This window comes from Ostrea edulis, chromosome 5, assembly GCF_947568905.1.
Source record: "Ostrea edulis chromosome 5, xbOstEdul1.1, whole genome shotgun sequence".
NCBI classification, from domain to species: Eukaryota; Metazoa; Mollusca; class Bivalvia; order Ostreida; family Ostreidae; genus Ostrea; species Ostrea edulis.
This window is the reverse complement of record NC_079168.1, coordinates 76,932,876-76,945,273: the sequence shown is the minus strand read 5'-3', so window position 1 is coordinate 76,945,273 and position 12,398 is coordinate 76,932,876.

The following is a 12,398-nucleotide window of genomic DNA, read 5'->3' as shown; positions in this document are numbered from 1 at the left end:
AAAATCTGTAGCTCTCAGAGAATGTCAATGATCCCAGATTTAATGTATAGACAGTTGCTTCTTCAACAAAAACGGAAATATTCATATCTAGTGATCAGTCATTCAAAAACTTACTTTGTTAAACACCACTCTGATTCCACGCACAAGTACTCTGAAATTGAAATAAAAAATATGCTAGAGTTCCTCATTGACAATATCTTCGTGGTCTTTGGTGATCAGGTCTTCCAACAGTCTGTTGGAATTCCGATGGGTACGAATTGTGCTCCTTTGTTAGCTGACCTGTTTTTATATTCATATGAAGCAGAATTTATTCAAAAACTTCTACGTGAGAAGAAAAAATCTCTCGCTGTGACCTTCAATTCGACTTTTAGATATATCGATGACGTTTTGTCTATTAACAATGATAGCTTTCATTCATATGTCGATTTGATATATCCCTAGGCCTGTGAGCTCGAAATAAAGGACACCACAGAGTCGTCCACTTCTGCTTCATACTTAGATATTTTATTGAAAAAAGACATTAACGGCAAACTGACAACTCAACTATATGACAAACGGGATGATTTCAGCTTCTCCATCGTCAACTTCCCACATTTATGTAGCAATATTCCATTATCACCTGCATATGGTGTTTATATATCTCAACTGATTCGATATGCAAGAGCTTGTTCTGGGTATAGTCAGTTTTTAAATCGAGGTAAGCTACTGACAAACAAGTTAATGGTACAGGGATTTCAACAGTCTCGATTGAAGTCAGCATTTCGTAAATTCTATGGTCGTTATAACGATCTAGTTCGTCAATACAACCTCGCATTGGGTGAAATGCTGTCTGACGTGTTTCATACCGATTGTTAAGCCGTTCTTGGCACACTGATTTGACTGCAGATAACTCCGTTTACCTGATCAGGATATGGGGCTCTCGGCGGGTGTGACCGGTCAACAGGGGATGCTTACTTCTCCTAGGCACCTGATCCCACCTCTGGTGTGTCCAGGGGTCCGTGTTTGCCCAACTATCTATTTTGTATTGCTTGTAGGAGTTATGAGATTGATCACTGTTCGTTATCTTCATCTTGCATAAATTTAAGAAGGGTAGATTTGGTTCTTGATTGTAGATAGTGTCTAAATCCCCTTGGATGGTACTCTGACGGGGGTGTGGATTTATTCGAAATCAGAGAAAATCTAGGCAAGAAACATCAGCTCACAACATGCCATCACCAGCATGCATAGATCACCTATAATTTACGTTCATAGTATATTCAAAGATAAGATAAACATTTGTCATATATTACTGAATTATTCCTCTAAGCAGTGTAAAATTGTTATTAAAAATACCACCAAAACAGACAGTGACCTCCAGATTGTCGTTTACTGTCACCAATTTCTCTATGGTTCCTGAGGATTGGTCATACTTTCCTAGCACCAGTGCATCATCCTTCTCCATTATGATTTTTGGTTTCAAAATATTTCCTAGCTCTTTCAGGAACTGTAGGGGTTGGGCGATAGGTTTAAAATGATGGTTTTCATTTTATGTGATTTTATATAACATGTATATAAAATAAATACCAAAACATTGTTTTGAAATCCTTGCAATATTTCTTTAATTATTTTCGCTCCGAGGCTCTACAGATAGTAGAAATGTGAAATCCAAGAAAAATAAATGTTTACAGGTTCATAGTAGTGTGTTTTATAATATATTGTGTTTGTGTATTTTATTAAGAATAAACCAAAAATGCAGAGAGGGAAAAGAGAGATATTATGTTAGTTTATTTTACTGGATCTGGTCTTGCTGGAGCACAAGGTGTTTCTATGCTCTCTTTCGGCATAGTCAAGGTTGGTAAACTTCCTGTGATGAGTTTGTATCCATTACCTGTGAATTCATAAGATTTGTTTTCAAATTTAGAAAGTGCATACACATCAGTGAATCATAGTTCTTTTAAACTTTCATCAGTAATAACTTGGAATGAAACCAATCATTGGACCATTCATGAATGTGTTTGAATGTTATTCTTTTTTCATTGACAATGCAGAATCTGCATGAATGCATTTAAAAGGACACCATGATTCACATCCCTCAGCTGATAGGTCTTCAAGGAATGATGGCAAGTGGTCTGAATTGACGTTTTTTGAAATGCAGTAAATGACACAGTAACTGAATTGTTTGAATGAAATTAGAAGTCACATTCAGTACGTACATTTGTATATCAGTAACCACAAGAGAAATAAACAATACATCATGCATAACCAACTATAGAAGACAATGCAACGCGCAGCAATCTGTAAAATAACTTTAGTTCTATGGAGCGCCAAATTAACATAAACTCAAATAATTGAAGATATCATCAATTATTTGAAGATATCATCAATTCATTTGATGCGCGCAAGAATTGAATTAAAGATCTCTTCAAATAATTAATGATATCTTCAATTCTGAATTATTGCACGCATTAATTGAATTGATGAGAGCATTAATTCTTCAGCTGATTTGATGCGCGCTTTAATTGAATTAATGATCTCCTCAAATGAATTAATGATATCAACAATTGAATTGATGCGCGCTACAATTCAATTGAAGAGAGCAATAGTTGATACAATGCGCGCATTAAATAAATTGATGAGAGCAATAATTGAATTGATGCGCGCATTAATTCATTTGATGAGAGCAATAATTCTTTTAGAGAGAGCAACCATATAATTAAAGATATCTTCAATTCAACATATCCACAATTGAATTAATGATATCTTTAATTGAATTGTTGCTCTCTTTAAAAGAATTGATGCGCTCATTAATTCCTTATACAAAAGCATTGTAAATGATTTAAAAATATCTTCAATTGAATTAAAGAGATCATCAAATTATTTATACCGAGCTCTAAATTAATTATTGCGAGCAATATTTCTACTAAATTGATGTTCTCATCAAATGAATTGAAGAGAGCAATAATTGAATAAATGCGCGCATCAAATCTATTATTGCTCTCATTAATTGAATTAATGCGCGCATCAATTGAATTGAAGAGAGCAATAATTGAATTAATGCGCGCATTAAATCAATTATTTCTCGCATTAATTCAATTGATGCGCGCATTAACTCAATTGTAGAGAGCAATAATTGAATTGAAGCGCACATTAATTCATTTGATGAGAGCAATAATTGATTTAATGCGCGCATTAATTCAATTAAAGAGAGCAATAATTGAATTGATGATATCTTCAAATAATTTAAGATATCTTCAATTATTTGAGTTTATGTTAATTTGGCGCTCCATATAGTTCATGTATAAAAATGCCAATATTTTTTAAAAATAAATTTGGTAATTCATACAGGTGTAACATTAACAAACTTACCGTAAAACAATAGACATTGTCTTTAAAATGTTCCGAGTAAGTATGCCCTGTATCGGGGTTAAAGGACGCATCTACCCTGCTTACGGCTTACGCCATATTGTTTATACATCTTTTCTAATAATCTCAGCGAGATTCGTCGAGGCTGGATATTTGGACTGACGCCTCTTCCGAATCTCAGACCAGTGTCACACAAAGTGATTCGGGAAATCTTGCCTGAACTTTGGTTGCTTGTTGCGATTAAAATGGGTTAAACTGAATTTCTTGTCCTCTTCAACTTTTTGCCTTAGACCCTATCACAATGAAACATGCATTTCTTACCTTTACATGCATCAGACACAATACTTTAATTATACTATTCCAAATTAACACACAAAATAAAAAAGTCCCATGGGCCACATCAGTCACCTTGGCCCTTATTTAAAGATTTTTAATATATTTTTGCATGTAAAACGTTGGTCCCTCTTGCGGCCCCAACCTACTCCTGGGAACCACGATTTTTACAAACTTGAATCTGCACTGCCAGGAAGCTTTCATGTAAATGAAAACTTCTTTGGCTCAATGGTTCTTGAGAAAAAGAGTTTTAAAGATTTTCTCTATATATTAGTATGTAAAATTTTGATCCCCTATTGTTGCCCCAGGAGACTTTCATGTAAATGAAAACTTTTCTGGTCCAGTGATTCTGGAGAAGAAGATTTTTAATGATGAGAACCTGTATAGATGGATTAGAGAGATATGAAAGGACAAAACCGCTCTTAAAATCAAGGAAATTTCCCACTTCACTGTCTACTTCTTTACATACTGTATATGTATAGACCTGAAATATGCTCTAAGTAAACAACTCCCCAACAAGGTTTTGAATCCCTATTCTCTTGCATTCTACTTTATGCCCCCCCCCCCCCCCCAATAGTAAAAACATAAGATCCATGCAATACAGCCAAATGTCAAAGGGAGGTGGCTTGTTTACAAGTACCTACCCATAAATGAGAAAAAGGTGTTAACTGTGTTTTTTGTGTAAAAGATGTCTCTAAATGACTTATTTCTCTATCTGCAAGTATTTTTTCATAAATATGTATCATGGTGCTGAGAAGAAATGTGATCTACTGTATCTGAGACATGTAAATGAGTACAATTTGTTAATTACATGTTAGTACATGTAAAACTACATGTAATCTATGTATAGAGAATACAAGGTACATGAAGTACCCCAAATAACATTATTTTAATCACTAAGCAGGTTTACATGTACTTACATGTCACTATGATACTTGACCAGACTCTGGTTTTTCATAGTCACTAAAGCATAACTTACCCCCTTGACTCTGTTGTCTGCCACTGTGACACTAATGTGATACATCAGTGGCGGATTTAAGGGGGGGGGGGGGGCGCAGCTGGTGCGCGTCCTCGTAAAATTTTCAAAATTAAGGTAAATCGTGATATCTTGTTTAGAAAAATGTATTAAACGAAGCAAAGAAGCAATAATTTCTTCCACTTCCGGAGTAATAAATGACAAAATCCAAAATCTTTTGATTTCTTGAATTACTTTATTGGGAGAACTTATTTTTTCCAAAAACCTTACAATTTGCGTCATTTTATTAATTTCACCTTATGAAAAAAGATAGAAAATAGTACAAATGACTAAATAGGAGACATAATTCAAGCCCTATAAAATATGTAAAATCCAGACCCCCTGCCTCTTAAAGTGGCGCCCCCCCCCCCGTAACCACATTTCCTGAATCCGCCCCAGTACATGTATTGAAATAAAGGGTTGTATTACATAATAATAATGATTGGTTTTATGTAGCGCTTTTCCAGCGTATGCTGCTCAAAGCGCTTTACAATGCATTATTACCCCGGCAGACCTTATATCATCTAGAACTTTCTCAGTCTCCTAGGAAGCATACAGTGCAAGCTGCCATTACAAGCGCTAGAGCACCAACATTCTAACTATCTTTCACTGTCTATAGCCAGGTACCCCTTTTACAATCGAGTTGAGGAAATTCATGTAAAGTGCCTTTCCTAAGGACACAACGTCAGCCCTGCCGCGGCCAGGACTCGAACCTTTCGGTCGAGAGTTTGACGGCCTAACCACTCGGCCACCGACGCCACTACATACCTAATACGTTTATCTTGATAATCTTAATGAAACTGACTGAATTCCATGGGTTTCAAAAATTATTTTACAGGTCTCTGGGTTTCTTGAACTGGTGTTTCACCAGATGGGGATGACCTCTCACGCTTTAGGCTTTCTGCCATGTCTCCTATGTATTCCCTTTTATTAAAATAATCTTGAAATATCCTTATTCTGTTAATTAGTATATTCCCAGTGACTTCACAAAATACCCCCCTCCCCTAAAAAGGGAAGGTAAATGTATGCGTACATGCTAAATGTGTACACAGTGTAAAAATAGTATAAGCATGTGGACCAGGGGCCAGTTTCACAAAACTATCTCACGACTAAGATCTGTCTTAAGACCAAAATTTGTCATAAGATTCATCATAGCTGTTTCACAAAACTGTCATATCTTAAGATTGTTAGAAATCTTGAGACATCCAGATACTTGTCTTAAGTCTGTATTGAACTATGCTTTGTTAAGAGATAGGTAGCTTATCCGGAGGGAACGTGGTTTCAGGGACAGAAACAATCTATTAGACTATATGGAGGATGTGGACATCATTGATATGCTTCGTATACTGCGGCATGTAATCTTTATGATGAACTCAATATTCGTTTCTAATATCCCACAGCTAACTTTTCCCTACTTTCGCTGTTTAGGCATGTCCACTTTTTCTCTATTTCTTCCCCTTACGGATATAATCTGTTGAATTTACAGCATTTACTCTAGAAGTGACATCTCCCCAAGTTTCCTTCATAACATTGGAACTGTAGTTTTATTTTAAAAACAAATGTCTTTTCTTTTCTCCACCTCGTCAAACAATACTGATATTTCAGCGACTGAAGTTCGGACATCGTTTCGTATACATCTTTTAAATCTTTGACACCGATTTGTCATGCACATGGACTTCATAGCCGCTATGTTATCGCAAGTAAACGTATTTGAATACCGTTCATTTATTGTTTGCAGACACAAAAGCAGTGAATCTAGTTCTTCGCGTTTTTATGTTTTGGTTAGTTTTCGTACTATTTCATATCATTCAGTTATTGGCTTTTTCACATAGAAAAGCCTTTGCGCCCGGTATACACGTACATTGTACATGTATAGTCGAACACGGGTACACGTTTTGTGCGATTCAATGCGACGTTTGTTATAAATTTGTTTAAGTATCACTTGTGTCTTAGGTCGTCCCTACCCATCCACACCCTCGTATACTGAATACCTTTTTTTTGTATTTAGTATCTTATTTTGTTGATTAAAACAAGTGCGACGTTGCTAACTTGTAACAAACGCATAAATCATTGTCTTTTTCAAGTTAGTTGGGCAAATATTTTATTTTCGGAGGGGGGGGGGGAGTGGGGGAGAAAATTAATATATATATATATATATATATATATATATATATATATATATATACACACACAGACTTTGATATAGTGTTTCTATAAAAATATCATTCAATGTTTTCTTTTTTGTATCACATTTTCTGAAATCAAATAGTACACAAACCGAGTATAACTTTTGAAATACAAAATAAAGTGTAAGTTCACATGATTTAAAAAAGAAGTACAATGTATTAAATTCCATGAATATATCAAATAATTACAAATGCCTAAAATCGTAATTTTTCAATTTCCTATTTATAGTTTTATATACTTCAATCTTTCATATACATGTAACATTTACATTCATCCATGCAGTTATAAGATTATAAAGGAAACGCGGTATTTTACAATGTAACGAATATACATGTAACAACTTCCTGAGATCTATCTTAAGATATCTTGAAGTTAAGATAGTTTTGTACTACTTGTGTCTTTGGTTTTCCCTACCCACCCACACCATCGTTTACGGAATACCTTTTTGTATTCAGTAATTTTTTTTTTTTTAAAGTGCGGCGTTGCTAACTTGTAACAAACTTATCAATCCTATTATCTTTTTTCTTTATATTTTAAATCAGTTTTGAAAGCAAATATAAAATATAAAATGAGGGAGGAAATAAGAAATATAGATATAAGACTTTTGATATAGCATTTCTATGAAAATATCATTCAATGTTTTCATTTTTGTATCACAATTTCTTAAATGAAATAGAACACAAACCGAGTGTAACTTTTGAAATACAAAATAAACTGTCACATAATGTAAAAAAGAAGTACAAAGTATTAAATTTTATAAATAAATCAAATCATTACAAATAACTAACATTGTAATATTTAAACTTCCTATCTATATTTTTATATATTTCAATCTTTCATATATATTTAACATTTAAATTCATCCATGCAGTTAAAAGTTGATAAAAGAAACACGGTATTTTACAATGTAACGAGTATAACAAACTCCTAAGAAATATCTTAAGATTTCTTGAAGTTAAGATAGTTTTGTGAAACGGTACTGCCGTATCTTATGATTGTCATAAGTCAGATCTGAAGACACTCTTACGATCTATCTTATGACAATCTTAAGATAGTTTTGTGATACCCGACCCAGGCCGGCATATCCTTTGTGTAATTGTATACGGCCATACATCTGTCTTGTTACACAGGGGGTTCAAATTTCAACACTTGACAAATTATTTGCAATGAAAAAATCTAGGAACTTGTTGACTTTTTGTTTACAAATAAGAAGTCTGCCTAATAGCCTTGTTTTATTCATTTAACTGGTGGGAAAAAAAACAACGAAAAAGACAGAAAAAGAAAATTATACATACCTACGTGTACTTCCAACGCTATTTCACATGAATTCTTGAAACTTTAAAAAATCTTAATATAGTAGATATGAATCATATACTCAGTTGGTAAATCATACTTTATTCATCATTTTCAAGGATCAGAATGCATATTTCAAAACTTAGCATGTTAACACCCCCCCCCCCATTATTATTATACTCCAACATTACATGAGCATTTCATACAGGACATCAGTGACGTTTGAGGCGAGTGCAAAAAATATAGCACTCCTCTCATCTTCTTATTTTTTCTGTCAATTAAGGTGTCAATGTTTCTGAAAAAAAAAATATAACTGAAAATATAATTTCAATATTTTGAGGATGCATGTCCCATGAAATGAGCTGCAACGTAGAGCTGACAAGTAGCCACTTGAAGTTTATCATGAAACCAACATGAAATCAAAATTTTGGTCTTAAAGTACAGGAAATCCAGTAGATACCTGAAAGGGAACGAAAGAGTAGGTGCATTTCTCCTACTTGGCATGTCGAAATCCCCCATTAAACAACGGCTATTTAAAAGGGATATGGGTTTCAGAGGTATATTTGTTTAAGTCCTTTAAATGTAAGCTTCGATAAAGCGAACCATTGTAGCATATCCATTTTCTCGGAATCGAGAAGTGTTTCTGGGCATGCTATATTCAGTATGAATTAGAATACTAAAACGTTTACAATGGTCGGATTTCCAAACGGGTTGATTTTTATCACATTTGTGCAGGGTAAGAACCATATGTAAATATGTTTTATACGATGTATTTTTCTTTGATAAACGTTTGTCTGTCATCATCTTTCTTTAGTATATACCATAGACAGTTATATCGCTATGGTTCGAATTTACTATTAAAGAGTAAAGGAACAAAACTCTAAATATAGGAGGGCCAAGTTCGCCAATAAAAAAGTCTGCTCTGTATTTTGATATAATCACACATAATTAAAGTACATCACTAGCAAAGTTCACCACGAAATATATACTATCTTATGCAGAACTGAATTCAGAAAAATGCCTGTTGATTTTGGACGAATTTTAGCTGGGCCCTTCACTATATCAATAAACAGAATGGTGTTCTTTGTTTTACGTCCCGTCGAAAATTTTTCATTCATATTGAGGTGAAGTACCACATTTAGGCCTATGCTTAGCAGTGATGGTTCTTTATCGTGCCAACGCCTGCCGCGACACGGGTCCTCCGTTTTTAAGGTTGTATCCGAAAGACCCGAACTTCTCACTTCTAAATGCCGCGCGTTTGACGAAGTAGCAATCACTACCTGTTAATGTCTTCTGTTTGGCGCGGCAATGACACGAACGGGTCTCGAACTTACGACCTCCCAGTTACAAAGCGAATAATCTACCACTGAGCTACCGCGACCTGAACTTAGGTATTAATATACATCGATTGTGTATGAATATATTAGAATGGTGGTAAAGCACACTGGTTGTACATGAATATATTAGAATACAGAGTAGACTTAAGAAAATTATATTCTTTGTTTGTTTTTTTTTTTTTTGTTGTTGTTGTTTTTTTTTTTTTTTTTTTTTTTTTTTTTTTTGTTCATCGACAAACTTGAGTACCTTGCTCTTTAATAATATTATATTTGAATCCAAGCGATATGAAATAGGGGATTTTCGGGTTCTTCCGTTCCGTGCGTATTTTGTGTTTTAGAATCTACCTAAGTCGCGTGATTTGGCGATTTTTTACTCATGCTTTCTTCCGCCTTAACTAACAATCATACGATTTCGTTCATTTATTTTACGCACTGCTTTTGATTCTGAATTTAAGAACCAGTGTCATTGGCGTGTGACAGAGGGATATAATACGGATTTACCTAAGAGGGGAAAACAGGCACGTACATGTAGCATCGTTTTTCAGGGAGGGGGTGGGGTAGTTCTAGAAGATGCCTTCACACTATTTTGTCTAAAATTCGACAAGAATAAATAAATATATCATCGAAATAAACAAAACCTAACATGTTCTTTTGGCTAATATTCAAAATCTTTCAAATCTAAAATGCATGGATGAAGGTTAAGTATTGGCATACGAAAATATTTAGTCAGTTTTCTTTACCGATCGGCGATTGACTTTCAAAAGCTTGAGATTAATTTTTTTATGCATCTGCACCAACATTTTTGGAATGGATTTCCAAATGTATACCAATCGCAAGCTTACATGTAACCTTTGTATGTTACTTTTACGTTAAAAGGAACAAGAAACACTTATCTGTAACTAAATGTTCTTCAGTTCGATTACACTTGCATAGAATCAACGTCCATTTTAATAGGCCATACACTTACACAAGAGTTACTTGTGTATTTACGTTAACTACGATAAACCGGAAATGACCATGCCCAAAAGAGTATGACGTAATAGTGACTAAATGCAAAATAACACGGACATGGAAGAACTCGAAAATCCCCTATTGCTTGTGGTTTATACACTTAACTTCTTTCGTTTCCAAGACACTGGACAAAACGTTAATTATGCTTAAAATATTCATTACGTTAAAAAGATATCTAAGGGCAAACGTTAGGCTAGTTTAAACTTTCAATATGCACCAATTAACCGCTTTGTACATGTTCGCTACTGCCGATCTTTGAACAATATAACATAGTTACATATGTAATTATACTAAAACTGTAGGGATTGTATAATTCCCGCAAGCTGAAGTACATTTCTTTATTTAAGGACATCGTCGGTTACCCACGGGTGCTTCTCATCGATTCTCTCCAATTGAGGGAACGTGTGGACTCAAAACCGTGGTTTGCGACGATGATTTAAGGAAGGAAGTTAAATTTTATCTATGTTATACAACATATACCTTCAACGACTAAACATAACTCGGTAGAGTTTATACGCTCTATAAATTGCGAAGAGGTTTATAAAAAAAAGCGTATATACTGCACCTAGTCCCGTGATATCGTGTAACATAAGTCAGCGATTCACAAAAATGGGTTTATATTTCCTGTTGCACAAAACAGTCTCCGTCATTTGTATGATGACGTCAAACAGATACAGTAACGTCACACATTTATCGTTTTGCCTTCGTCTATGATTGAAATCACATGTGTTATACAATGATGAGTCTAGTGATTTCCAAGGCGCAACGGATCACAAAACGGTTGAAATTGAGGTAATCCTCGTATTTTCATAATCTCAGGCCAACGAGATGTGAGTTTGGTAGATAAAGGACAGTCGTTAAGAGTAATATGTCTTAATACGTGAACGTGTTTGAGGATAATTCGTGTACCAAATTTCACATCGTTCTGAAATGTTACGTAAAATCCGTAAAAGCATGTAATCCATATTTTCTTAACCATATATAATCACTCCTCCATTTACGCGATTGTACCATGTCTTCTTGGTCATATTCTCAGAACGATGTGAAATTACGTACACGAGATTCAAAATGGAGAAATACATGTCCTCGCGCTTGTTTTCGAATCGACGCCATTTGGACCAAAATTTGGTATCGTTTAATTTTTCATCAGTTATCTATATTTTCCTATTAAACATGTATGTGCGTATTAACTATAGGAAGAGCTCCGCTCTCACGGCCTTTCGAGCCGTGAAAGGGTGTCGCCCTCTTTTTTAGGAGTTTTTTTACGTCAAAAATTCTTTGGACATATATGTAGGTTGAATTTTCTCTGACTTAGTCTTTATAGCTGCACTTGCTATTAACTTGTCTGTTACCCACGTGTGTTGCCGTCATTTGTTAATGTGTTGAATAAGGCAATTAATTTCAATGGATCATGCAATCTCACGTGAAAAAAACCAAACAGTTCAGATACCCAGTACCGAAAATTTCACGTATTATGTCAAGGGTTTATGAAAATTACGGTGGGTCAGAAACCCTTGATAGATCCTCTGCCAAACTCTCTCTCTCTCTCTCTCTCTCTCTCTCTCTCTCTCTCTCTCTCTCTCTCTCTCATGTACCTCGCTATGAATATTGCCTATTGTTGAAGTCGCATCTCCAAAGAATAAACGCAACAAATAATGCTAATCTCCAGTGAAATTTTACTTCTACCTCAACTTATAGTACATGTAACTCCATATTCGCATTATAATCGTGGAATTAGTGTAACACGGGATAAAAATGCCATATACAGGCAAAGTCTTCAGAAGAAAAAAAATAGAAATTCATGTACAAAGCAAAATTTAAATCACAAGGAAATAGAACATTACAATACTGAAATGAAAAGAAAAACACTACCACTCATA